Source organism: Rhinatrema bivittatum, chromosome 1 (genome assembly GCF_901001135.1).
Source record: "Rhinatrema bivittatum chromosome 1, aRhiBiv1.1, whole genome shotgun sequence".
Lineage (NCBI taxonomy): Eukaryota > Metazoa > Chordata > Amphibia > Gymnophiona > Rhinatrematidae > Rhinatrema > Rhinatrema bivittatum.
This window is the reverse complement of record NC_042615.1, coordinates 448814633-448840921: the sequence shown is the minus strand read 5'-3', so window position 1 is coordinate 448840921 and position 26289 is coordinate 448814633. Positions and strand designations below refer to the sequence as shown.

The window sequence follows — 26289 nt, the reverse complement described above, 5'->3', positions numbered from 1 at the left end:
GTAGACAAGCTGAAAATTTTTATAAGTTATGACAAATGTATTAATCAACATGACTCTGTACTACAAAGCCTACTTATTACAATAACAAGGTTTTCAGCCATCTTCCAACATCAGAGAAGGACAGATTTTAGTGTCTAACAGTATTGCTCCTTTTAGATGATCTTTCAAAATCATCTTTGGTAAATGCAACATATTCTTACCTTCCAAAATAATTCTTTAAACTTGTTGTGAAAACTTAGGGGTAGATTTTTAAAAAATATGCATTTGTCCATGTGCACATGCTACCCGGTGCGCACACATAGACGTGCGATTTTATAACATGTGCGCGCATGTTATAAAATCGCAGGCGGCACGCGCAAGGCGGAGCAGAGTAATAAAAAAATCACACAGCGATGCATCATTGGCTTCCCCAGTTCCCTCCCAGTCCTCTCCAATTAAGAGCCCCCTACCTCTATCCTAGGTACCCATTGGGTTTTTTTATTACCTTTTGCTCCTCCAAAGGAGCAGGAGCAGTAGCAAGTTGCATACTCCAGCACCCTCCCAGCGCGTGATCCCCCGGCACAGCAGCAAGTGGCTGTTGTACCAGACGCTTCCAGCCCCGCCCCCACAGACCGCCCCTTTGCTGAGGCCCAGCTCTTGTGCAGGTAACAGGGGTTATGCACGTGGCGCGCACAAGCCCCGACCGCACGCATAACCCCTGTTTTTCGCACGCGCGGGCCATTAAAAATCGGGCCTATAATGTTTAAATAAGCATTTCTGCTGACAAAAGGCAAATTCTTACAAGAAGTTGTCACTGTACTAGTCTTATTTTTATAGTGATGTGTGCAATGGCATAAGGTACCTTATAAAGGATCCTTTACAGATGCATGATAAAAGGCTTCAGAGATGAGTTGGTCCAGATGGGTTGGAAAAGCAGACAAGATCAGTAGGGGAGGGGGTGAGTGTTCTGCCCTTATTTTGTGCCTTAAGGCCGGATTTTAAAAGGCCTGGTACGTAAAACCTGGGGTTTACGTACATGGTCGGGCCTTGCACATGCTGCGAGAATTTTCAAAGGGGCCCGGCCATGCGCGTAATCCCCGATACAGGCACAAGTGCTGGGCCTCTTCAAAGGGGTGAGCCGGGGGACGGGGGGAATCTGGGTGAGGAGGGGCGGGGTGGGCCGGGACAGCACCATCAAGGCATCTTAGTGGATAATACTTTGAAGTCGTCGGCTCAGTGTGCTGCGGCAGTCAAAAAAGCAAACAGAATATTAGGAATTATTAGGAAAGGGAATGGTTAATAAAACGGAAAATGTCTTAATGCCTCTGTATCGCTCGAGACCGCACCTTGAATACTGTGTACAATTCTGGTCGCTGCATCTCAAAAAAGATGTAGTTGCAATGGAGAAGGTACAGAGAAGGGCAACCAAAATGATAAAGGGGATGGAACAGCTCCCCTATAAGGAAAGGCTGAAGAGGTTAGGGCTGTTCAGCTTGGAGAAGAGACGGCTGAGGGGGGATATGATAGAGGTCTTTAAGATCATGAGAGGTCTTGAACGAGTAGATGTGACTCGGTTATTTACACTTTCGGATAATAGAAGGACTGGGGGGGGGCATTCCATGAAGTTATCAAGTAGCACATTTAAGACTAATCGGAGAAAGTTTTTTACTCAATGCACAATTAAGCTCTGGAATTTGTTGCCAGAGGATGTGGTTAGTGCAGTTATGAGCTGTTACAGTAAAAGTCACGGGAGAGCGGGCGAGCGCCCACTCTCCTGTGCGCGAAGATTTAGTATTGGCCCACATGCAAATGAGGGCCTTCGGTAAAAAGAGGCGCTAGGGACACTAGCGCATCCCTAGCGCCTCTCTTTTGACAGGAGCAGCGGCTGTCAGCGAGTTTGACAGCCGACACTCAATTTTGCCGGCGTCCGTTATCAAACCCGCTGACAGCCATGGGTTCGGAAACCGGACGCCTGCAAAATTGAGCATCCGGTTTTCAAGCCGCAGGCCGATTTTAAATTTTTTATTTTTTTATTTGTAATTATTTTTAACTTTTGGGACCTCCGACTTAATATCGCCATGATATTAAGTTGGAGGGTGTACAGAAAAGCAGTTTTTACTGCGGCAGAAATTAACGCCTACCTTTGAAATAAGTTGGAAAGGATATGTCTACATAGCACCGCTTGCCTCCTGAGGTGATTCTGTGTAGTCCCTCCCTCAGTAGAGTGCCTGAGTCCAATAACCATGACTGGTGTGGATCTAAATTCCAATTAGCGGTTGCCGGGTAAAAGAGAGAGGCTCAGCAGTGAAGGCTTTAGCCCTCTCCCTCCATAGCTGGGACCCATTCCTGCTCTGAGTCAGGGAGGGCTGAACTCAGTGAAAAGTTTTTAACTAAATAAAAAAAGGAGCGACAGAAAGACAGCAGGAGAAGGGTCTGTTTCCTTGGCGTTTGACTTTCCCACTCATGTCTCTGGGGAGTTCTGTAAGGTGAAGAGAGAGTGCAGGTACAGTGAGTTGAGAAGCCATTTGACTAGGCCCCACTCCTAGCCTTCTCTCATTTTGGTGTGTGGTAGGCCACTGGATACTATCACGTGCTTTTTAGCTTCAGTCCATCGGCACACACTTGCTTGTACAGGTGCATGTCCATTCTTGTTTGTGCGTACAATTGGGTGTTCTTCCTTTTGGATGCACTTCTTATGTGCACAGTTTAGGCTTTTGTTCTGGGTGTCCAGTAGGACGAGTGGCCTAGGCGTGTGGGCTTGGATGCATATTTTTATGTGTCCATATTAGGCATGCATGTATGCGCGGGAAAGCTAGGCCTGAGCCTTCATTGGGCTGTGTGTTTATAGCATGGCACCCACGGAGAAGAAACCTTAGCACCTATCTATCTGTGCTGCCTGCCACATCAGAGCCATTCAGCCGGAGCTTTCTTTAAGCCTGTGTCAGCGCTGCCTGGATGCTCGGGGAGATTTTTCTCCTTCCGACTTTGCCAATGATGGTCCTTCTTCATGATCTGTGTGGAGTGGGATTGAGGGAGACACTGCAGGGGATACTCTTCCTCAGTTGGTCTACGTGTCGAGTCCTCAGGGGACACTGGCTCGCAGGACATCAGGTTTGCGTCCGTGGAGCCAGGTATGGATCTGGCCTTCTTTTCCTGGGTGGAATTCTTCCAGGGGTTGCAGACATTTCTACTGTGCCGGTGTGCTGAAGCGGCAATTCCTAATAAGGTAGGTCCAGGCACTCCAAATGCTCCTCTGCCTGTCTCCACTGTCAAGTGCCCTAATGCATGCAATCTGACAGAGCTGTAGTGCAGGTGATCAGGATGATGCCAGTGATGACGTGGAGGCTATTCTAGTGAGGAAGGGGATATTCCCCCAGATTTGGAGCCATATAGAATTATTCTACATTTCTTTCAGTGATAGTTGCCGGGTCTGATATCTCAGACCCTGAAGACCCTCAGAATGGCTGGGCCTGACTTCTTTGCTTCTGCAGATCCTATTTTGGTCACCCTGTGCAAGGCTTCTTGTTTCTTTCCCTTCATGGATGCAATCCAGGAATTGATTGATCTAGAATGGAATGCGATGCACCAGAAGCATCCTTTAAAGGAGGACGCATCTTAGCGGGTTTAATAACCCTTGGATCCGCAGGCCAGAAAGCAGTTGTGTTTCCCTAAGGTGGATATCCTGGTGGTTCTGTCACAAAACGTACCACCTTCAGGGTAGAGTGAGGTGCAGCTCAAGCATTTGAGGCAGTGACAATGAACCTTCAGATTGCTTCCTATTGTGCCTTGGTAGCTTGGATTACCTTGCAGTTTTGTGGTGTTGGGTCCTATTTAGGCCTTATGGTAGAACTGGGGACTGCCTTCTTGGCTGTTGTGGGCTGTGACTTTGAATGCACAGCCACCAGAGTTGCTGTTTCAGTTATTGTGGTCAGGCAACAGTGTGGCTGTGCAACTGGTCCGTAGATACTAATGCAAAATCCAATCTGACTAATATGCCTTTCAAAGTCTCACTTTCATTTGGCAGTGAATTGGAAAAAGTGGCAAGTAAACAGGGAGAGACCCAGGTTCAGCGTTTGCCAAAGGGTAAGAAGCCAGTTTCCTGGACTTCTCGGGTGAGTGGCCGCTCTCCAGGCTACTGGCATTTTTGGCCTTATAGGGGAGATTTTTCCATACAGAGATCCCATCCTTTCCACAGATCTCAGTCCTTTCATACGCAAGGTCCTTGAAAGAATATGGGCTTTGGAGGCGGAGCCCCTTGGACTTCCCAATGAAGGCTGGAGGGCTCACCTGGTGGTGCAGGAAATAGGTGGTTGTCTGTCCCAGTTTTATCACAGGTGGGCCCAGATTACTTTGGATCAATGGGTTCTCGAAGTGGTTTGGAATGGCTGTGCTTCAGAATTTCTTCACCTTCCTCTGGATGCCTTCATGGTCTTTCCATGCAACTCTCCTCAGAGGGTAGAAGTGGAAGCGACATTACAATGATTGTTGATTCTGAAGGTAATGATCTCTATTACCGAATTGCAGTGAAATATGGGCTGATATTCCATTTATTTTGTCATGCCCAAAAAGGAAGGGTCGTTTTGGCCCATACTGGATCTCAAGGGCATCACCGATATCTACGAGTTTCGCAATTCTGGATGGAAAACAGTGTGCACTGTCATTATGGGAGTTCAAGCAGGGAAGTACCTCACATCTTTGGATCTGATGGAGGTGTATCTGCATATTCCCATCTAGCAGGAACATCAGAAGTTCCTCCAATTTGCCATCCTGGATTGTCATTACCAGTTCCAAGCCTTGCCCTTCAGACTAGCCACAGCGCCTAAGATCTTTGCCAAGGTCATGGTAGTGGTAAGGGAAGCTCTTCGCAAGGACTTGGGGGTCGGGAGGGTTGGCGATTGTAAATAATTAGATCTGAAGGGTTGGGGTGGGTTTGGGGTTTTTTTTTTCTGTGTGCCCTTTCGCCCTCCCCCCCAAACAATAAGAAAACCTCAGAAATTTAGTGGGGTTTCCTATCATTTTTTGTGGACCCCCGATATATGACAAATTATGAAATATCATACGATATTTTAATTTGTCATAAAAACAATGCACATCCCTAACTTTTATTGTACTGTTTTAACTTCAGCTCTACATGCTGTAAAAGTCCTATTGAATTAGAAACTTTCCAATGCATTTGGAGATTTTATGTTCGTGAAAACAAAAATCACTTTAAAGAATACTGAATTGCTTTATAGAAAAACTGTCTAGTAGAAGTTAGTTGTGCACCTGTTCTGCATGGTATTTAGCTACATGGAATTGTAGTTATGTTGTCTAACAGAAGTTGATAAATAAGTGAGGAGTCATCAAGTATGTGACAGTTAAGATTCAATGCAAATAACTGTGAAGTGATGCATTTAGGGTGCAGAAATCCAAGGAAACAGTGTATAGTAGGGGGTGAGAAACTGATACACAATAATTGGGGAGAGAGGCCTTGAGATGAGAGTATCTGGTGACCTGAGCCAGAGGGATGATAGGGTGCATTGAAAGAGGCATAACCAATTTAAAAAGTTGATAATGCCTCTGTACAGGCACAAGAAACTGTGTAGACATCATTTCATCTCTGTACCAGAAAAACACTGTGATCATGACACTAACAGAATTGTAAGGAATGAGGAAGTTGTGATCACTTGGGATATTCCCATTTCACCCGATAAAAAGTTTGATGCTAGAAAACTGGACATTATGTTAGAGGAGAAAAGCTTAGGAACAGCATTGCGAGTGTCAGTACCATGCAACTATTCCATGGAATGTTTGTAGAGAGAGATGATCCTTAATAACTTCGGGATGCAATCAGAGACCAAGGAAATGTGACAGAAAGATACAGAAATAGTTCCAATTGTATTGGACACCACTACCAATTAAATTAAACAGATTAAACAGAACTTCCAGGCACACCAGGGCATGTTGCCTGTGCATATAACATCCTATGAACTCCAGAAGGAAGCTCTCTCTGGCACAATGCAAGTATTAAGACAAACATTAGCAGTCAATTTGAGATCTTTCCCAACATACCCTGGGAAGAGGTACATTCCTGTCAAGTTACGCACAAAACAAATCCATTTGGAGATGCTGCCTCTAATAGATTCTTTTAAAACAGGCATCACATTGTAGCCATAAACATTCATATTGGATCAGTCTAAGTTTACAGCACTGCATATCTAGAATGATGATTGCTCCTGATATCTAAATCCATTTGCAAGTTCCTATGTGAAAATTGTATATTGTGCATGGCAAAGCCATCTGCAAGTAGAAAACAGATAAATATAGTTTTAAGCACTGTAATTACAGGTACAGCACTCCTGTGAATTACAGTGGCGAGAGCTAGGTTTAATAACAGATTAGTTTCATTCATTGATTTCCGGGTCCCAGATGCATCTTATTTTCAGTCTTCCAGGTTGGAAGCTAGCTGGGAAGCAAAGGAGAACAGACTAGTAGTAGAACTCCTCTTCTGTCAAGACACATTATAAACTTTCAAAAATGAATTTCAGTTTGACAACAGAAAATGAATTGGCCCAAATTTTCTTATCCTTAACTGTTTTTATTTAAATGCATGGTGGTGTAAATGCTTTACGTATAATTACCCAGGCTATATAGAAGTGATTTGCTAGTACATAAAGCCCTTTCAAACAGGAGGTTTGCAGCCCAGCAAAAAGTTTGAAATATTGATTGGAACTTGTGTGTATTTTTAAAGAATTCTTTTTTTCCTATTTGTTAATTGCCTAAATTAGAAGTGTGCGTGCTTCATAACTGCTTGAATAGCTTGGCCATGATCACAATTCATTTTTTGATGACCAGATTGCACTTTTTGTCTTATGTGATTTGCTTCCTGCTTAATGAAGCCCTTGGCAAATCTTATTATTTGATGAACACACAAAAGCTGTTTACCCCAGCCTATAAAACCTTGACAAGTAAGATATAAATAAGTCTGTTTTTATGGGCTAATTGTCCTTTTCTTATGAAAAGTCAACAGTGACTTCCATTCACATCTAATAAAATATATGCCTATTTGTCATTTATAAATCTGTCTCCAAATGCTGATTTAGGAAAGATCACTAAGTTAAAGTGGATGCTCAGGATGGGCAAGGAAATAGCAGTTAAACTGAATTAATTCTTTATCTCCATCTTTACTATAAAGGATGTTGGAAACATACTCAAGACCGAAACGTTCTTTAATGGTGGAGACTGAGCAACTAAAAAATTATCTGTGATAAAAGAGGATGTAATAGATCAATTTGACAAACTAAAGAGCAGCAAATCACTGGAACAAGATGGCATCCACCCCAGAGTTCTAAAAGAACTAAAACATGAAATTGCTAATCTGTTACTAGTACTCTGTAACTTGTAATTTAAAACAGCCACGATATCTGAAGACTGGAAGGTAGCCAATATGACACCAATTTTTAAAAAGTGGTCCAGAGGTGATCCAGGAAACTATAGACCAGTAAACTTGATGACTGCACTGGTAAAATGGTAGAAACCGTTCTTTAAAACAAAATCATGGCTCAGTAGAGAAGAGTAAACATGGTTTTAGCTAAGGAAATTCTTGTCTTACCATCTTTTAGATTTTTTTGAAGGTATAAATAAGCATATAGCCAAAGGTGAGCCAGTTGAGATAGCATATGTAGAATTTCAGAAGGCATTTGACAAAGTCCCCTATGAGTCCTTAGATAATTAAAAAGTCATGGGATTGTAGGCAATATTCTATTGTGGATTGGTAACTGGTTAAAAGTCAAGAAATAAAGGATAGGACTAAATAGGCAGTTTTCCAAGTGGAAAAAGTTCATTAGGGAACTACCATAGGGATAGGTATTGGGCCCTGTGCTGCCCAAAATATTCATTAAACATCTGGAAAAGGGAATGACTAGTAACATGATCAGATTTGCAGATGACACATAGCATTTCATTTTCAAAAGGGAAATTATAAGAAAATAAGAAAAATGATTAGGAAAAACTGAAAGGAGCAGCTACAAAGGTTTTTATATCCGGCATGATTGTGGTTCAAGAATACCATCTTGGAAGCCCAGAACAGATAAATTCCATGCATTAAAAAAGGTGGAAAGAAGGCCAAATGACTGCCAGCAGGAGAGGTGAGAGAGCCTATTATAGCAAAAAGAACATCTTTAAAAAAAATGAAAAAGAGAAGAGATACAAATGAAGAAAACAGGAAACAGCATAAGCACTGGCAAGTTAGATGCAAAACATTGATAAGGAAGGCTAAGACAGAATTTGAAAAGAAGCTTGCTGAAGAAGCAAAAATGCATAATTAAACATTTTTCAGGTACATTCAAAGCAAAAAAACCTGTGAAGGAGTCAGATGGACTGTTGACGATTGAGGGTAAAAGGTGCATTAATGGAGGACAAGGACCTAGCAAAAATAATTACCGTATTTTTCGCTCCATAAGACACACTTTTTCCCCCCAAAAGTGTGTGTGTGTGGGGGGGGGGGAGAATGTATGTGTTTCTTATGGAACGAATATAAAAAAAACTAAAAAATTAACTACAACCCTCCTGACCCCCCCCCCCCCCCCCCCCAAGACCAGCGGGGGTCTGGGAGCGATCTCCTGCACTTGGGCCGTTGGCTGCCAGTAATCAAAATGGCGCCGACGGCCCTTTGCCCTTACTGTGTCACAGGGGCTACTGGTGCCATTGGTCGGCCCCTGTGACATAGTAAGGGCAAAAGGCCGTTGGCTGCCAGCCTTGCCTCACCTTATATTATTCCTGCTACTGCCCTGTCTTTTTTGCCTTGCCTTGTCTCCTTGCCTTATCCTTGTCCTCAGAGTCTTGTCTTGATGTGCCCATCTGGTCCTGTCATGTTCCTTTGTCTATTGTCTGCTTGGCCTGTCTTTCTGGTTCTGATCTCAGCTTTGGATTTCAACCTATCCCTTGCTTGCCAACTAGATCTGACATTAGCCCTGAAACTTGTGTTATCTGATGCCAGCCCCAACTCTTGAACTGCCTCTGGATTCTGTCTTCGTTTCTTCGAACCACCTAAGTCCTGCTGGAACCTGGAGCTCAAGGGCTCAACCCACGGTGAAGGCATCTGATACAGGTGAAGCTCTAGTGGGCTCACCCGCAAGGCATCATCAACTGTGCCGCAGCACGAAGGGCTCATGCTCACCCCGCTTCTTATAAGACAAGGCTGGACCTGCTGGAGAGACAAGACAAGGCTGGAGAGACGAAGCAAGACTGGACAAGGCAGGGCAGGCTGGAGAGATGACGAAGGATGCTGGCAACACGCACTACTCAAGATAGGAGGACCCTTTGCTGAGGCGTCTGAGGCTCCTCTGAAGGAGCCTTATGTATGAGAGTGCCAATGTCGTCATCAGAGACACCATGGTAGGGTTCCCACTGCAGGTCCTTTAAGGCAGGACACTTAGAGCACCCGCATGCCTGTGGGATATCCGAGGAAGGGGCGGCTGGAGATGTCCTGTGTTGCATGGAGCAGCATTGTCTCTTTGGGATCATGTCCTTGCCACAAAACTGATCTGACAATATCAAGGGTGAGTAAGGCAGCTTGTGGGGATGTCCTGAATGCTTACAAATGTAATAAACACTGTGTGCTATTCTGGTCACCGCATCTCAAAAAAAATATAGCAGAACTTAAAAAAGGCACAGAGAAGGGTGATCAAAATGATAAAGGGCATGGAACAATTCCGTTACGAGGAAAGGCTAAACAGTTTGGTGCTCTTCAGCTTGGAGAAGCGATGACAGGGGAGATATGATAGAGGTCTATAAAATAATGAGTGGATTGAAATGGGTAAACACAAATCGGTTGTTTGCGCTTTCAAAAAGTACAAAGACTAGAGGACATTCAATGAAGTTACTAGGTGACACATTTAAGACAAATTGGAGAAATACTTTTTATTCAAAGCATAATTAAACTCTGGAATTCATTGTTAGATTTGGCAGCCCACAGGATGTTCCCTTGAGCCTCCGCACTCACCCCACAGGATGTTCCCTTGAGCCTCCACACTCACCCCAGGCCTGGCCAGCCTCCTCCTGTAGCACATGGAGAGCATGGTATACCAAGCTTGGATGCCACCATCTTCCTCTCTCTGACTCGGGTCTGCCTACACGCTCATGCATGGCTTACTCAGACTTAAAGGGCCCACAGCGGGAAAAGCCCCTGCAGCACCCTTTGATAACATCACTGGCTCTCCCCTTAAAAGTCTGGCCGAAACAATCCCATGACACCTCACCAACAGGTCCCTAGAGTTCTTTGGTCTTCAGTGTGTGTGTTGCCTTGCCTGTGCTTGTTACGGTGTTCCTGATCCTGATGCTATGTTTCTGTTCCTGCTCCTGTTCCTGTTCCTGTTCCTGGCCTTTTTTCCATTGTTCCCTTGTCCTTATTCGTCTTGTCCTACCTTGCCCGAGTCTTTTTCTTGTCCTGGCCCTTGTCTTCGTCTTGATCTCCCTGGCTTGTCTTCTCAGATTTGACCTCTGTTTGGACCTTGACCCTTCGGGATTGCCACCTGGACCACTGTTTTGGAACCTACCTTGCCTTGTCTGCTGCCTGCCCTGACCTCTGGCTTGTCTTCCTGTCTTCGCTGTCTGCTGCCAGCACTGACCTTTGTTTGGCTTTGGACTCCATTTCCTGGACTGCCCTAGGGACCTACTGAAGACTTGCCGGCTGCCGTAACCCAAGGGTCAATCTACGGAGGAGGTCGTTGGTTTAGGTTAAGCTCCAGTCGGTCCCGTCTCAGGTTTTGTCCACCAGCTGTTGGCCTGCACCTAGTGAGCTTGCTGTTTGGGCTGCGCCAACCACACCATAGCACCAAGGGTCCACCATTACTGAGGGTTTTACAAGATGTTAGAGTACCTGGGTTTAAAAATGTTTGGACAAATTCCTAGAGGACAAGTCCATAAACCATTATTAACATGGGCTTGAGAAATCCACTGTTTGCCCCTGTCATAAGCAGTATGGAATCTATTGTTTTTTTCTTGAAATATCCATTTTTATATAAATCTAATAGAAACCTGTCAAAAATGATGGGCTTAAAACATGCACTTTCAGTACTGTGACGTCTTCCTCGCTTGCCTATATGCATACCCAAACCTGTCAGCTATTAAGCCTCCCATGACCACACATTCTCCTCACTCTCTAAAGTCCCTCACTCGCAATACGAATCAACTGAGCACCACCATACAGTAAGCTTCAAGTCCCTCCTCTGACATTTATGCTAACCTTCCTCCATTAACGGCACAATAGAGACCCTTCCCCCAAGTCTCCTTTGACATACAAACCTGGTGCTTTGTGTGCTGTCGGGTCGAGTATGTGTGTGTGTGTGTGTGTGTGTGTGAGTGGATGATGTGGATGTTTGTGTCTCAATGAGTACAGAATATTATTTAGTTATCTACGGAGTAAGTAGGTATGTTTAAAGTCGTAATTTACAGTCTGCAAATGACATCTTGTTTGTCATCCCTGGGGTAAAAGAGATCAAAAAGGTAGCCTTTTGAAATAGGATGTTTTCAGTGTTTGGGCCTACACTGTGGAATTCAGCATCATCAAACAGCAGGTTGGAAACAAATTGTGTCATACAGGAAGAAAATAAAGGCATGGCTCTACCCAAGAAAACAAGTCAGTAGCTGTTCTGCATTTTATATTTTTATCAGACTTATGGTGTTTATTTTTATATTGTTTTTAACATTTTGTGACTGTGTTTATGATGTTGTGAACCGCTCTGATCAGTTTTTCTGCAGGTACAGTATACAAAAACCTGGAAATAAAATAAATACATGTTGGAGTGCGAGGGTTGTGTGTATGCGTTTATGTGTGTATGTCTGTGTGTGGCATGTGGGTGTCTTTCTGAGGAGCGTGGGTCTTTATGTCTCTTTGATTAGAGAGTACAGGATTGTATGTGAGTGTCTATGGTAGTGGTGGGGTTGATGGCAAGGTGCACTCTCTCCCACATACATGCCCATGCACTCTTGCTCTCTCTTCTTTATCACCTTTTTCCTTCATTCCTCACCTCTTCTCCCCTCCTCTCACTCACTGCCTTTCCTTCCCCTCCTCACTTAACCCTTTCTTCCCATTCTCACTCTCTTCCCCTTTCCCGTTCTCTATTCTCCCCTCTTCTCCTCACACACACACACACACACACACACACTGTCTTTCCTACTCCATCCATCAACTCTCACCTCCCCTTCCTTTCAGACTCCTGTCCTTCCCCTCATCCTATCAGGGCTTACTCTTTTTCTGGTGTGGAGTTGATAACCCACCAGCATTGTGGCCCTCTGCCGTGCTGAGCAGCCTCTTGTGCCGCTGACCACACATTGTGCCAGCGTTATAGGATGACCTGCTGAAAGGCTGACACTGTCCTGTTATAGGATGGGATACTGCGTGTAAACGCAATAGTCAAGCCAAAACATTTATTTAAATGTTTAACTAAGCTTCATAATGAAATATGTTTCCCTGAATCATTACTTAAGTTCCTTTATTTGTTTATAAAACTTTTACATATAGTTCTGAAATTGGAATTCAGTGATGCAAGAATATCTTTAAGCTAATTGAACATGATTAACCCTCACTGCCTGTCCTGAAAAGAAAGCCATGAATATTGTTTGGAGGACATTCAGAACCCCTAAATCGACAATTCTGGAGAACTCTTAGATCCCACTCATATTCCCAATAAAGAGTAACTACAGCAACAAGATCTATGTTTTTACTTTAATTAAACTTTTTTATTACTTAAAAATATCTTATTTACCGTGAAAATATATTTTTATTTTTATAAATGTAGGAAAAATCCTTTGTCTCCAGAATAAATGCACCTGTCGTCATCTATCTATTTGGATTTATTACTCAGTTTTTTGCATAATTAATTTACTCAAGGCAGGTACAGCATATGATAAGAGATCAGGAGCAGTAGTTTGCAGTAGATGAAGATATATAGTACAGACTGAAAATTAGAGGTAAGTCAGCAGTAATAGCTATAGTTAAACACATTTTGAAATAAAATCAGTGCTAATGTCGACTCTTCACAATAAAAACACAAACTTGAAAATAACTCGACAATAATAATTCAATCACTTGTAATAAGCGGTCTATAAATATTTTAGGTAAATAAATAAATGCCACCTATGTTTAAAATAAATAGACTTTATTTCAGTAAAGTAGCTGGTTGAGCAACTTGTTCAAGCACTCAGAAACTGTCGCCTGTCAGTTTATGGCAATCTGTGGCGGTAAATTTAAAGCAATCAGTAGATGTAAATTTCAGCTTCTTTCACTGCTTTCTGGCAGGATCCGTTCTAGGCTAAAGGGTTCCCCTGTGCAAAAACGGAAACAGATGCCTCCCCCACCCCCCTTTCTGGCAGCAGCTCTGGCTCAGCACTCCCTCCTTCAGCAATGTCAGTGGCTCCGGCACAGTGGACTTATTTCCCCCGCCCGGCACCACTACCCCTCCTACACACACTTCCCATACTCTCTACCTAACAACAGTGTCCCTTCTGTCCTTTTCATATCGCTGCCCGCAGTACCCAGCATCCCCTTCTTTCTTTTTCCTTTTCCTCCGCCTCCATCTCCTCCTTGCAAATTGATCCTTCACCTGCCACCACAGACAGAGGCCTCCTTTCTCCTGCATAGTGATCCTCAGTCTTTTGCTTAGTAGTAGAGGTAGTAAGAGCTCTTATATACTGCTTATAATAGGAAAAACCACGCTAAGCTGCTGGCAGACATCATATGTAAGTGTACGGGAGAGAGGAGGAGGTGGGAGTGGCACAGGTCGCACACCCAAAAGCTTGTCCAGCTTTCTAAGGTGAAGACAGTTTGGGGGTTGGCATTAAAGGCCTGGGAGATGAGCTAGGCTTTAATGTGTTTCCTGAAGCAAGAGTAGTCCTGCATTGACTTTTTCAGTGAACACATTCATAATACGGCTTTATGGTAGTGAGGTGCTCTCGGCGCACAAACCTTTTGCAGTCCTCACTATGTCTTTGTGATTTGCTCTGAGACAGACAGCGCACTGTACCCTTTTTCTCCATAGCAAGTACTGTGGTGAATATTGAGATTTTGAAGTCCAGTGCAATCAGTGCAGTTCTGATCAGTCTGGTCAGTTTATTGGCTTCACATAGTCTTTGCTTAATCAGACCATTAATAAACTGCTCTCCCAGATAAGAAAGAAACAGGTGCCATCTTTCTCAAGGCAATCTGCTGTTTCAAGCAAGATGATTTCTCATCCAAACCACAAAACTGGCAATTACACCAACATCAATCAAATTGAAAAGCATTGTCTTTAGCCACCTGTTTATTCTTTATTTGCAAGTTTTCATATGTACTAAGTGATCAGGTTATCCACCCCACCTTTGGTTTTCTTGTAGTCCATAATAAGTGGGTTTCTTTCCTTTCCAATTACTGTCATGTCATAGTGCATTGCTGATAGTATCATTATTGCTTTAGATTTTCTGGGCACGTCTGAAAAATCTGTGAGATCCCCGTCAAAAGCAAAGATGAATGAGAAGCTCTTTATTGTAAGATCAGACTGCATTTCATTTGGAATTGCAGCCTTGTTTCTCCTGACTGTGCCCAGGTCTATCAGAGTTTTGCTTAGCAATTTTTTCTGCTAGATCTGTGCTGGTGAAAAAATGTATCATCCGTATCATTCCTTCTTGATTTATTCAGGCCCGAACAAGTTGGCTATCTAACTTTTGTGCTGTTCTTCTTCTCCAACTAGCATGCCGAAGTAAATAACCCTATTCAGAGGCTATGATATTGTCGCATCACAGCATCACAAATCTTGATGCTATATTTTGAGGTTTTGCAGTCACCCAATTACTCATAATTTGGTGTTGGTGTTGTGGTAGGCTTGTCAGAAGTGTGTTTCTCAGATTTAGAGATTAGTCTATTTTGAACAGCTTTTGTTCTAGTTGTCTTTAGGGCATTTTGGATCAGTGAGTTGGCTCCCACCTCTAGGCAGATGAGGGACAGAGTGAAGTTGCTCAAGGAGCGTGTAAAGATTTAGGATTATCAACTTCATTTGCTGATACATTGCTCAAAAACAGATAAGCAGGTTCATGGCTCTTGGCGGATTTTGAATGTTATAGGCAAATTGGTTACATACCCTGTGTTGCAATCCCGGGTTGTGCCCTGGGATCTCCACTCACCACCCGGTCCGCTCTATCCGTGGGAGCCCCCTCCGGCCTGCTGAACCCAAGAAGCGGCCGCCCAGGCCTGAGATGCGGCCTACTGCGGCGTCCCCCCTGTGAGGGAGACGCTGCCGGCGATCCACTGCTGGTCCCGCCTCCTAGGCACACGCGCGCGCGCAGGGGCTCTCTATTTAAAGGGGCCAGCATGGGAAAACAGAGGACGCCTCCTTGCTGATCAGATGCTGCCGGGTTGTGCTTCCTGCTTATCCTGACGTCTGATTCCTGATTGTTCCTGACGTCTGATTCCTGGCTCCTGACCTTGCTTCGTTCTTCCACTCTGGCTCCTGCTTCCGTCCCTGGTTTTGGCATCCGATATCTGACTTCTGGCTCCCGACCTTGGCTTGTTCCTGGACTTCGGTTTTGTCTCTTCCTACTGCCACAGGTACTTGTTCATCACCGCCAGGAGGGTTCTCCTAAGACCCAGCGGCTCGGGTCCTCATGGGCTTCTCCTGGGGGGACCGCGGGCTTCCAAGGGTAAAGTCTCTCCTGACCTCCTGGGAGCCATCTCATCATTGGATTACCTCGGAAGGCTGCTCTTCTGATCCTTGGTCGCATAGGATCCACCTAAGACCTGGTCCCTATGGGCTCCTCCTGGGGGGGACCTTGGGCTTCCAGTGGTGAAGCCGTCTTTGAAGTCTCTCCTCAGTGCCGCCTCCCGGCTGCGACGCCCACTGTGGGTATCCACAGCACGGCACCTGCAGTCTCAGCCGGCCCAAGGGTCCACGAACATAACACCCTGCATTTATTTATGTATTTTATCTAGCCATTTTATATACCTTTGTTCCAATTAAAAATCACAACGGTTTACAATATGACATGCATAATATACATTGACAATTACATTGATTTTAATGAAGTCAAACAACATACACATTAAAGATTGACATGTAGTTGGGATAAGGTATTTATTGTTGAAATGTTCAGGTGTATTTGTGGTCCCACCCAAGCCAAGGAGGTTCAGTTTATGGTACATAAAGATGTTTTGCCATTGACAAAATACTAGTATTAAATGGTTCTCAAGAAGGTCTTTAAAGTGATGAGTTATGACACTAGACAGTATGGCACATACTCATTTCATATAAGTGCAGCTGAAACGGGACTTCCATCTTCAGTTATCTAGTGAATTGGGCGTTGGCAGTCCTGAGTATTCAACATCTATGCCAGGCAGGAGGCTATGGAGGCATGAAAGAAATATTAGCTTTCTTTTTCTTTCTAGATGATTCACACAACTTAAGATTCGTCTGGATTGTTGGTCACTCATATGTGCACTAAGCACATCAGGATGCTCACAGATGCCCTTATGGTCCTCATCTGGGGCTTGATTACCAAGGATTTGCAGTATGCTGGTGTGGCCTGAGAGGTATGCGCTTGGACCAGTTGCTGCCCTTGATTTCCTCAAGGATCAGGGTCATGGCTCATTAGGAAAACTAGGTCTTGCAGACAAACTAAGGGGGTCATTTATCAAAATGCGGTAAGGCGTTTTTGCATGCGATAGGCCTTTAAAGCATGCGAAAATGTGTTTACCGCATGCGATCGCACCATATCGTATGGTGTGATGCAAATTCCAAAAATAGGAGGAGTTAGGGGCAGAGAGTGGGCTGGGTTAGCCTGCCTGCGAAGACCTATTGCACAGCCATAATGCTGATTTTAACAATACCTCTTTCAGATGCATTAGTGGCTGTGTTTCATTGCCAGTTGTGATGTGTCCTGTAAGGCTTATTTTGGACAATTGGAAGGTGAGAGAGAGAGAGAGAGACCATAATGGCATGGCCCATAGGCAGGTATTTGTATCCCTAGGGTAGGCCCACCTAGTAACTCGAGGTGGGGATTAGGTAAGTGTGTAGGGGGTTAGGGGCCACTTTGACATGCTACGTGACACCTACGAACAGAACAGTGGTCTCTTGTGAAGATTTGATGGCCTTCGGAGTGAGGAAACTCACTCCAAGATGAGATTTGGGCAAGGTTCTCTCAGCCTAGCTTGATGGACTCTCTACCTGGGTAACATCAAGCTAGGTTGAGAGAACATTGCCCAAATCTCATCTTGGAGTGAATTTTCTCACTCCGAAGGCCATCAAATCTTCACAAGAGACCACTGTTCTGTTCGTAGGTGTCACATAGCATGTCAAAGTGGCCCCTAACCCCCTACACACTTACCTAATCCCCACCTCGAGTTACTAGGTGGGCCTACCCTAGGGATACAAATACCTGCCTATGGGCCATGCTATTATGGCCAGTCTCTCTCTCTCTCTCTCTCTCTCTCTCTCTCTCTCTCTCTCTCTCTCTCTCTCTCTCTCTCTCTCTCTCTCTCTCTCTCTCTCTCTCTCATTACAAATGGTCCCCAGTGGTTGAGTGCAGGAAATACAACAGATCTGGCACTTATCACAGAATCTGAAATGGTATTGCAATAAATACTATATTAGCATAAAACACACCCCTTTTGCTATCGCTTGTGGTACTTACCGCATTTTGATAAATCCAGGTCTAATGTGGCTAGAAAGAGCTTTGCATTATTGTTGTCTTTGCTTCCTTCATCCATTTTGAGTTGGTAAGATATCATATCATGGCTAGAATAGTAGGAGCAAGCTATGTGGGGGGTGTTCTCTCAGTAAAGTGACCCAGCAGATTGGCGCTTGGCTGTGTTCTCAATGGGGTTTCCATATAGGTTATGCTTGGTCTTGGGAATCTTGCCCAGATCTTTTTTAGACTAGACAAAGTTCATCTATTGGATATTGGATTCAATAGGACTTATTCAATAACTCCTTGCAGGAAGCCATAGAAGATATCTTACACAAAGGGTCAAGGTCCACATCTTTGCTTGGGGGGCCATGTACAGGTCTATGTACACGTCAGTGGTGGGGTACCAAAACTGAGAATTGTACTGATGGATTGGAGTTGTATTGTTTAGTGGTCAACTGCGAGGGGTGGGGTAAGATGTCTGGGTTTAACTCCTCTGGTTGTGGACTCCTTGCTGGTTGTGGCGGGCACCTGTTGTTTTTAACATAGCCTACAGGTTGATCGACCTGGGGGTAGCTTAACTTTCTGGTGGTTAAGCTACTGGGTCTGGAGCTCGTTATTGCAGGGGAGGGAGGTGTTGTCCAAAGTAGTTTAGCATGGGTACTGTGTTATAATAAAGCTGCTGCCTTTGACCTCCAGTAGTAATATTGTGTTTATTATTGACATATTGGTGCATGAGAGGATGGGGGTGGGACGTGGTAGCTGTTCCAGGGAGCCTTCATAATTTTAGGAAGGGAATGATGATTAAAAAGGAGAATGTCATAATTCCTCTGTATCGCTCCTTGGTGAGACCGCACCTTGAATACTATGTTCAGTTCTGGTTGCCATATCTCAAAAGAGATACTGATGCACTGGAGAAGATACAGAGAAGGGCAACTAAAATGATAAAGCGGATAGAACAGCTCCCCTATGAGAAAAGGCTAAAGAGGTTAGGGCTATTCAACTTTGAGAAGAAATAGCTGAGGGGGGATAAGATGGAGATCTATAAAATCATGAAAAGACCAGAACGGGTTAATATAAATCTTTTAGATTATACAAGGACTAGGGGGTATGCCATGAAGTTAGCAAGCAGCACATTTAAAACAAATCAAAGACCAATTTGTTTTTCATTCAATGCATAATTAAGCTCTGGAATTTGTTGCCAGAGGATGTGATTAAGGCAGTTAGCTCATCTGGGTTTGAAAAAAGTTTGGACAAGTTCCTGGAGAAGAAGTCCATAAACTTTTATTAGTTAAGTTGACTTAGGAAATAGCCACTGCTTATTATTGGCATTAGTAGCATGGGATCTAATTAACTTTTGTATACTTGCGAGGGTACTTACTCCTGGGGGAATTCTGCGCAAGTGCGGAATGCAGAATTTGCGCGGAATTCCCCATCTGCGCAGAAAATAGCAGAGGAGACCCCAGCATGCCGTGAACGGAGCACGTCCTCCGGCACACGCTCCATTCGCAGTGAAGATTGAGGCCCGATGCGCTATTTGTGGCAAAAAGAGAAGGCCCCCATGTGCCGCACTCTGTTCTTGGTGAAGACAAAGGCCCGACGCGCCATTCGCAGCACACGAGGGCCTTACCTTTTCACGGTGAACGGCGCACCGGGCCTTTGTCTTCACCGCGAACGGAGCGCGTCTCGCGGCATGCCGGTGACAGAGAATGTGTGTCGGGGAGGGGAGGGGAGGGTGAGAGAGAGCAGGAGGGTGTGAGTGAGAGCATGGGGGGGGGATGCTGGTGAGAGAGAATGTGTGGGTGAGAGAGGGGAGGGTGACAGAGAGCATGGTTGGTAAGAGGAGGGTGGGGAGGGTGAGAGAGAGCAGGAGGGTGTGAGAGAGAGCATGGGAGGTAAGAGAGAGGTAATTGGGGGGGATGCTTGAGTGTGGGTTTCAGAGAGAGGGAGCCTATAGGAGGGGAGGGAGATGCCGGTGAGAGAGAATGTTGTGTGAGAGAGGAGAGGGGGTGTGGGGGAGGGTGAGAGACAGCTTGATTGGTAAGAGGGGGAGTGGGGGGGTGATGCTTGAGTGTGGGTTTCAGAGAGGGAGCCTATATGAGGGGAGGGTGACAGAGCAGGAGGGTGTGAGAGAGAGCATGGGAGGTAAGAAAGGGTGGGTGGGGGAATGCTTGAATGTTGGTTTCAGAGAGAGGGAGCCTATATGAGGAGATTGTAAAGGAGTGTGTATGTGTGTGACAGATTGGAAGCTCGTGTGTATGTGAGGGTGCTAGCCTATGTGAAGGGTTTGTGTATGTGTGAGCCAGAGCCTGTGTGAAGGGGTGCGTGAGAGAGAGACATAGGTAGCCTGTGTGAGGATGTATGTGTGAAAGAGAAAGGGAGCTTGTGTGAGTGTGTATGCAAGAGAGAGGGCCCTGTATGAGGGGTCGTGTGTGTGCCAGAGAGTGAGGGAGACTGTATGAGGGTATGTGTATGTGGAAAGGACACTTACAGTGAATTTCTAGGGAAATTCTGCTCAAAATATTTAAAATTCTGCAACATTAAGTAATAACTTTTTTCTGTAATAATTTAAAATGTAATTGCTTAAAGATTGTCATGTAAATTGTGTTATTTTGACCAATATAAAGTGCAGAATTTTGCAGAATTTTCAGTTCTTTTGCGCAGCATTTTCAGTTTTTGTGTGCAGAATTTAAAAAATTTTTGCGCAGAATTCCCCCAGGAGTATCCTGGATTGTGCACTGTTGGCTTGACCCAGTATGGGAGCTTCTTACATTCTTATAACCTCTAACTTACTGAAATATCTCCCACTATCCAAAATCAAATATTGAATAGAAATATACACAAGTGAAAGACTTACTTGCATACATGTTGGCCCCTTCCCCAGAACGCCCCCTGGCCTGCCCCTTTTTTACACACACCAATGTATTCATTGTCCCTGTTTTACGTCCACATGTGGCAGTTTTTAAAATAGTGTGTACTCACGTGTGTACTATTTTACGCATGCAAAGTTTAAAACTTCACCTATTACTATTTAAGAGTGGTATGACCTTAAAATAACCTAGCTTTCTTATGATTTAATTTTTATTCACCTCCCATCACTTTAGGTCAATAAATCGGCACAAAACTCAGTTTTAAAAAAGATTGTGGTTATAAGCTCTGTTTGCAGTTGTGGGTTCTGCATAATTTTCTAACAAACTATCTTTCCACTGCCATCTTCTCCCTCATAATCTATCCTAGCATCCCAAGTCCCTGAGTGCACTAAATACTACAGCGCATTCATCACCGAGTAGAACAGCCTAATTTATCAGGCCTATACAATCTGAAACACTTTATACCGTTGGGCTCTTTGAATAAACCAACAATATTCATGTCATAATTTTGTTTAATGTCTCGTTCCTAACTTTTTTTTGCTTCCTTTTCCAAATATGCATTTCAGATATCATATTTAGTAGGGTAAGCCAGAAGGGAAATAGTGCACTACCATGAGGAGAGACAGTATACATCGCCTACTCACACAGACATTCCCTGTTAGCATGGAGTGTTTTTATCCCTATACTTACCCCTTCTCTCAGACATCTTTTTCATTTATGTTGAACACACCTGCACTCACTTTGTTTTAGATATATACTTTTCTAACTCCTTCCGTGGCAAGCTTCATAAATAATTATCAGGTCTGTGTCTCCGCACACCATATTTGAACCCTATTTATAGAAGAATTTTATTTCTGTTAAAAGAGTTACTTCTTTGCTAGATAAAGATTATATATATATATTCCCTCTGTAATATGTGAGAAGTTATAAATTATGAACCAGCCTAAGCTTTATAATTCTGTTGTGTGGCCAAAGTGTTCTTTGAATGTACAGGAATAGAAAACTGTATTGGCTTCCATATAAGAATTTTTCCCGGCAATGCGCCAGTCAAAAAAACCCAACAACCCTATTTTGCCTCATTAATCCCAGCTCAGCGCCTCCCTCATTTGAAATCTGCTCAGGTGCTTCCCCCGGCCCAAAGATGTTCTTCCTACCACTGTGGCCCCCCTCATGCTCTCCTCTTTCCAGGTTTCACAATAAGGTGGCCCCACTGCCAGACTTCTCCTCTCGGACCCGCCGCTCCTCCTCATGGCATAAGACTGTCCTGCTCTCAGGCTGGCCATGGAAGATGCAGCATTTTTTTTTTTGTATCCCCCTCTCACTGTCAGAAGTTTCTTTTCCCTCCAGTGCCTGACAGGAACCAGGGCAAAGGCAGCTGCACCCTACCAGGCATGGCAGGGGGAGAAACAGCAATGGCCACTGTTGCTGCTGCTGCTGCTCGTTCACCATTTTGGCTCGAATATAAAAAGGAGGTTATCTTATATTCAGGAGGACCATCTTACATTTGGGCCAGTATGGTAGTTTTCCTTGTAAACATCCGTTTTATGCCAAATACTTAAAAATAGAGAGCAATATATCCTAGGAACTTGAGCTGTACAGAACAAAGCAGAAAAAAAAAACTGCACACAATAAAAATAGAAAATCATAATGCATTATCCATAAACACGGGCTGAGGCAACACCCAGGAGAAATGTAGTCTCTTTAATGTGTGCTAAGCTTTGTAGGCTCTCTTAAACTAAACACAAGTAGTTTTCTTTTGAGTCTTATTCTTTTCTCCCAGAGAGTACTTTTCTGATGGTCTTGATTCTCCCAGTTCTAGCAGTTTTGTTCTAACAATTTTTATTCATTTTTTTACAGCTACCATGATCAGTTTTCTAAAAACAAAAATAAAAAAAAAAACCCACAGTCTATTAGTAATCTTGGCACTGTATTTGAAAATGTGTTTTGCAGTAAGTTTGCCTCCACTGGTTTACACTCTAGAGGCCCATTATTTCTGCATTAGAGTGGTAAAAACATATCAGAAGGCAGAAACACAAAAATATGCCTTTAGTCCTCTTTTGAAGCAAAGTGCAACACTCATAAGGATGATAAACTAGGCATTCTCGTACTCTTGCTTTCAAGTGTCCATGAAATTATGCATTAAAAGTCATTTGTGGGCCTCCACTTTTGGAAAGAGTTGTGCTTTTTCTACCACTGCTAGCAGGGCTCCTCGCCTGGGTCCACATGGGCCACTGCTTGCACTGCCACCCGGCTTTATTTACTGGCCTGCATGAGCTGTTACTGCTTCTAGCACCTCCAAACTTGCAGAAAACAGCCTTTATTGCCATCTGTGACCAAACAACGGCCCCCTGCAGGAATCATATCGTATGCAGTCCAAGAAGGTTGCGTTGTTAGAGCTGGAGATGCCATCCTGAAGCCGTGATGCTCACAGTACAGCACTAATATCATCTTTAAACCAAAGTGTGTTAACCTCATTCTTAGTCTGTGCATGCTTAGACCCATTCCAGCTAACATCAAGGTAAATGGAACCCGGTCCCAATACCATACTTTTTTTTTTTTGTTTTGCTAATGCTATGCTTTGAATTAATAAAAAATAACCATTAAAAATATATCAACAATAAATCTAAATACTTTATATATGTGTTTATTTATTTATAAAAACATTTCTATCCTGCCTCTCCCATGATTCATGGGGTGGAATTATCTGATTTTCAAATGGGCAGACTGGCTTGCCTGCGCATATGGTTGGGCACCGACGCCATCACAACACTGGCTCCCTATTGAGATGGGAGGGGCAAAAGGGCTTAATTCAGCGTCCTTCTTATTACAGATGCCTCCATCTTCTAGTTCCATCAGAACAATATGTAGAATAAACTCTATTTTAGCATACACTTTGAAACACAGTTACGAAAAAAATCTCTATTTGTTGCAAGAGCCAGAAATTATTATTAAATTACTACATCGCATGTATCGTGCCCCCCTCCCCCTTTTTGATGTTAGTAATACTGGTCTGCTGTGCTGGCAGGGCAGTGGGCAGGCTGGATATTATAATTCATTTGTGGTGGGAGTCTATAGATGTGCATAACCTCTGAACTCAGGTATGGGACAACATTTTCAGTGCATGTGGTCAAAGGGTGACCTTGAATCCATCCATTTGCCTTTTGGGATTGTGGAGTGATAGGTCATATAGAGCAGGCCACAAGAAACAAATAAGCCAGCTTGCCTAACAGTTACGCAAATGTGAAAAGAATCCCCAAGAATTTCTTGTAGGGAAAATAAAGGTGGCTGAGATAGCTGCTCTGAAGTTTCTAGCATATGCACTTTGCAAACTGTGGGGTAGGACCCCCAAATGGGGGGGTCAGAAAACCTTCAGCAGCATTAGTGGTGGAAGTCAGCATGCGCTCACAGGCCCTGCTCTGGCACTGCCCTTGTATGAGTTTCTGTGGTAACGGGAAGCTCTGCATGAGGAGGGATTGGGGGGCTGCTGCTGGGTCTGCAAGCTTGCACTAGCTTACAGGCCCTGTGCTGACTTTCATTTCTAAAGGTGCCGTGGCTTGCAGATCACTGTCAGGTTAGGGAGCAGCCGTGAGGGGAGGGCTAAGGGCGCATGGGTGGGTCGAGATTGCCACTGCTTCTCTCCTCTTACCCACCACTTAACTTGCCCAAGAGCAAAATGTTGCCCCTTTCATCAGCTTGCCTTCATTTGCCACCAGTTTCCTTTTGACCCGGGGCCTAAAGGAAAATGTTGCCGCTGACCCTGCACAAGGGGGGGATGTTTGAAGGGGGCGATCAGAGGCTGAAAGGGTTGGAGGTTGGATCAGGTGGACAGGGATTGGCTGTTGAGGCTGAAAGACAGATTGACTTGAGGGTGAGAGAGAAGGGGTTGTGAGAGAAGAGCTGGAGGGGAGGAAGTGAGGCTGGGAGGTGAGAGAAATGGGATGGGGATGACAGGATTAGTTGGGGGTTATAAAAAAGGCTTGGAGGGTGAGAGAGGATCTGCTGGGAGAATGCAAAATTGGCTGGAAGGCATGAGAGGATGAGCTGAGGAGGTGAGAAGAGCTGGAGGATCTAAAAGGAGACAATAAATGTAACTGCCTTATATGATCGAGTGGAGTGAAAGGATGTTAACATATCAATACAATATTCCTGTCCTCTTATATTCACTTATAATTAATTGTGATCATCATCATAGGTATCATTGAAAATGTTCTCACATGTATTTATGCTCTGCCTTACATATAATCATAGGTCACTGACTGTTCCCCTCTATATTACAAAAATTTTTTTTTTGCAATTAAAAATGTTCGCAATATAAAGTTTGAACAGAAGTCCAAAATGACATATTGTAATTATTCTAAATCCTCAGGTATATAATACTTATCTTTATGTTTTTAGTGCTCCTACTTAGAATAGAACTGGATGCCAATTTATAAAAATCCTTCTCAGGTAACTCTTGACAGGCTCACTCAGCCCAACACAGGTTTGTATTTCGAACACTGATGCCCTTCATCAGGATATGGTCACAGTTTTAATTCTAAAAGTAAAAAGATACAAAGTTGCATTCATATAATCTTACTTCTTCTCTCACCACTAGAAACTAAGAGGCCTGCATATGGCATCTTTCCAGTTTGACAGCTTGGTATTCCACAGGAAGTGATGTCGTCAGCTGAAACTCTCTTCCTTTAACCCATCTGTCAGTCAATCAGATTAAAGAATACCAATCAGTCTCATTGTTGAGACCATTGGGAACAACAGTATTGAGATGGAAGATCCAACATTGTTCTCTAAAATTCAAATGTGCATTGTGATCGCTCCTCCCCCCACGAAGGGTTTTTCCTTCCCCGTTTCAGGACCCACCATCTCAGTTCTTGAAAAGTATGAGTGAGCTCCATACAGTGATGGATAAAGGATCTTGTAGCTTTTGCGTTGTAACACAACTCTGATGCTTAATTAAATGTGGGCAGATCTTACAATGGATTCTCCCTATATATTTTTTTGAACATTGACATTCTCCCAAAAAAAACCACAAGATGTTTGGCAATCAGAATATCTAGCTTCATAAGTTTTGTCAGTGGCTTTATCCCTCCAAGATTGACCAGTAATATCCTGTCTGCATATAAACAGTATCCACATATCCACTGTCCTCTGGGGTTAAGATCATCATGCACTGAATGGAAGATGTTTGAAAAATGGGTCCTTCAAAATTTGTGCTTTTACAGAGTCATGTTTGCTTAAATACTTTGACAGAAAAGGCTAAATATCCCAAAAATTTCCAAACAACATAAATCACTGTGAGTCAAAATCGTGACTCACAGTGTTGTTTGGAAAATTTTGGGATCTTTAGCCTTTTCTGTCTATGTACTAATCTTTTATACGGCTATTACCCACTTCTAATTAGCCTTGAGAGAATTGTATTAGTTTTGCTTTAATACTTTAACATATTTTTTATTTATTCAAAATTATATCTATCCTGCCTATCCACTTCTACAATAGAAGAGTCAGTAGTTTTTGAGTAGAATGATTTCATTTGTTTCTTTTCCCATCATGTTTTCTTACTAGTTTCAGGTTCTAATCCACATTTTTTATCTCAGCGGTTTATGCCCTTAAATCGCCTTTCTCAAAATCACCCAGCAGCCAATGGATGTAAAAGTGCCTGTGTACTTTTATGTGCACTCCAGGGGGGGGGCAGAACCGAGGCAGAGGAAGGATTTACTGCATACGATTGATTCTTTAAAGTATACTCTTAAAGCTGCACGCTTGGTTGCACGTGCTGGGGAGCAGGTGTACATCTATGGAGGGGACATACACA

The 26289-nt window shown here is 43.7% G+C and overlaps 1 protein-coding gene across 10 annotated transcripts in view; it reads left to right on the top strand.

Moving 5' to 3' along the window:
• The window catches only part of PTPRD (protein tyrosine phosphatase receptor type D), a 1482181-nt gene that overhangs the window by 1124096 nt on the left and 331796 nt on the right, over positions 1-26289 (top strand). The gene's annotated exons all lie outside the window — the stretch shown is intronic.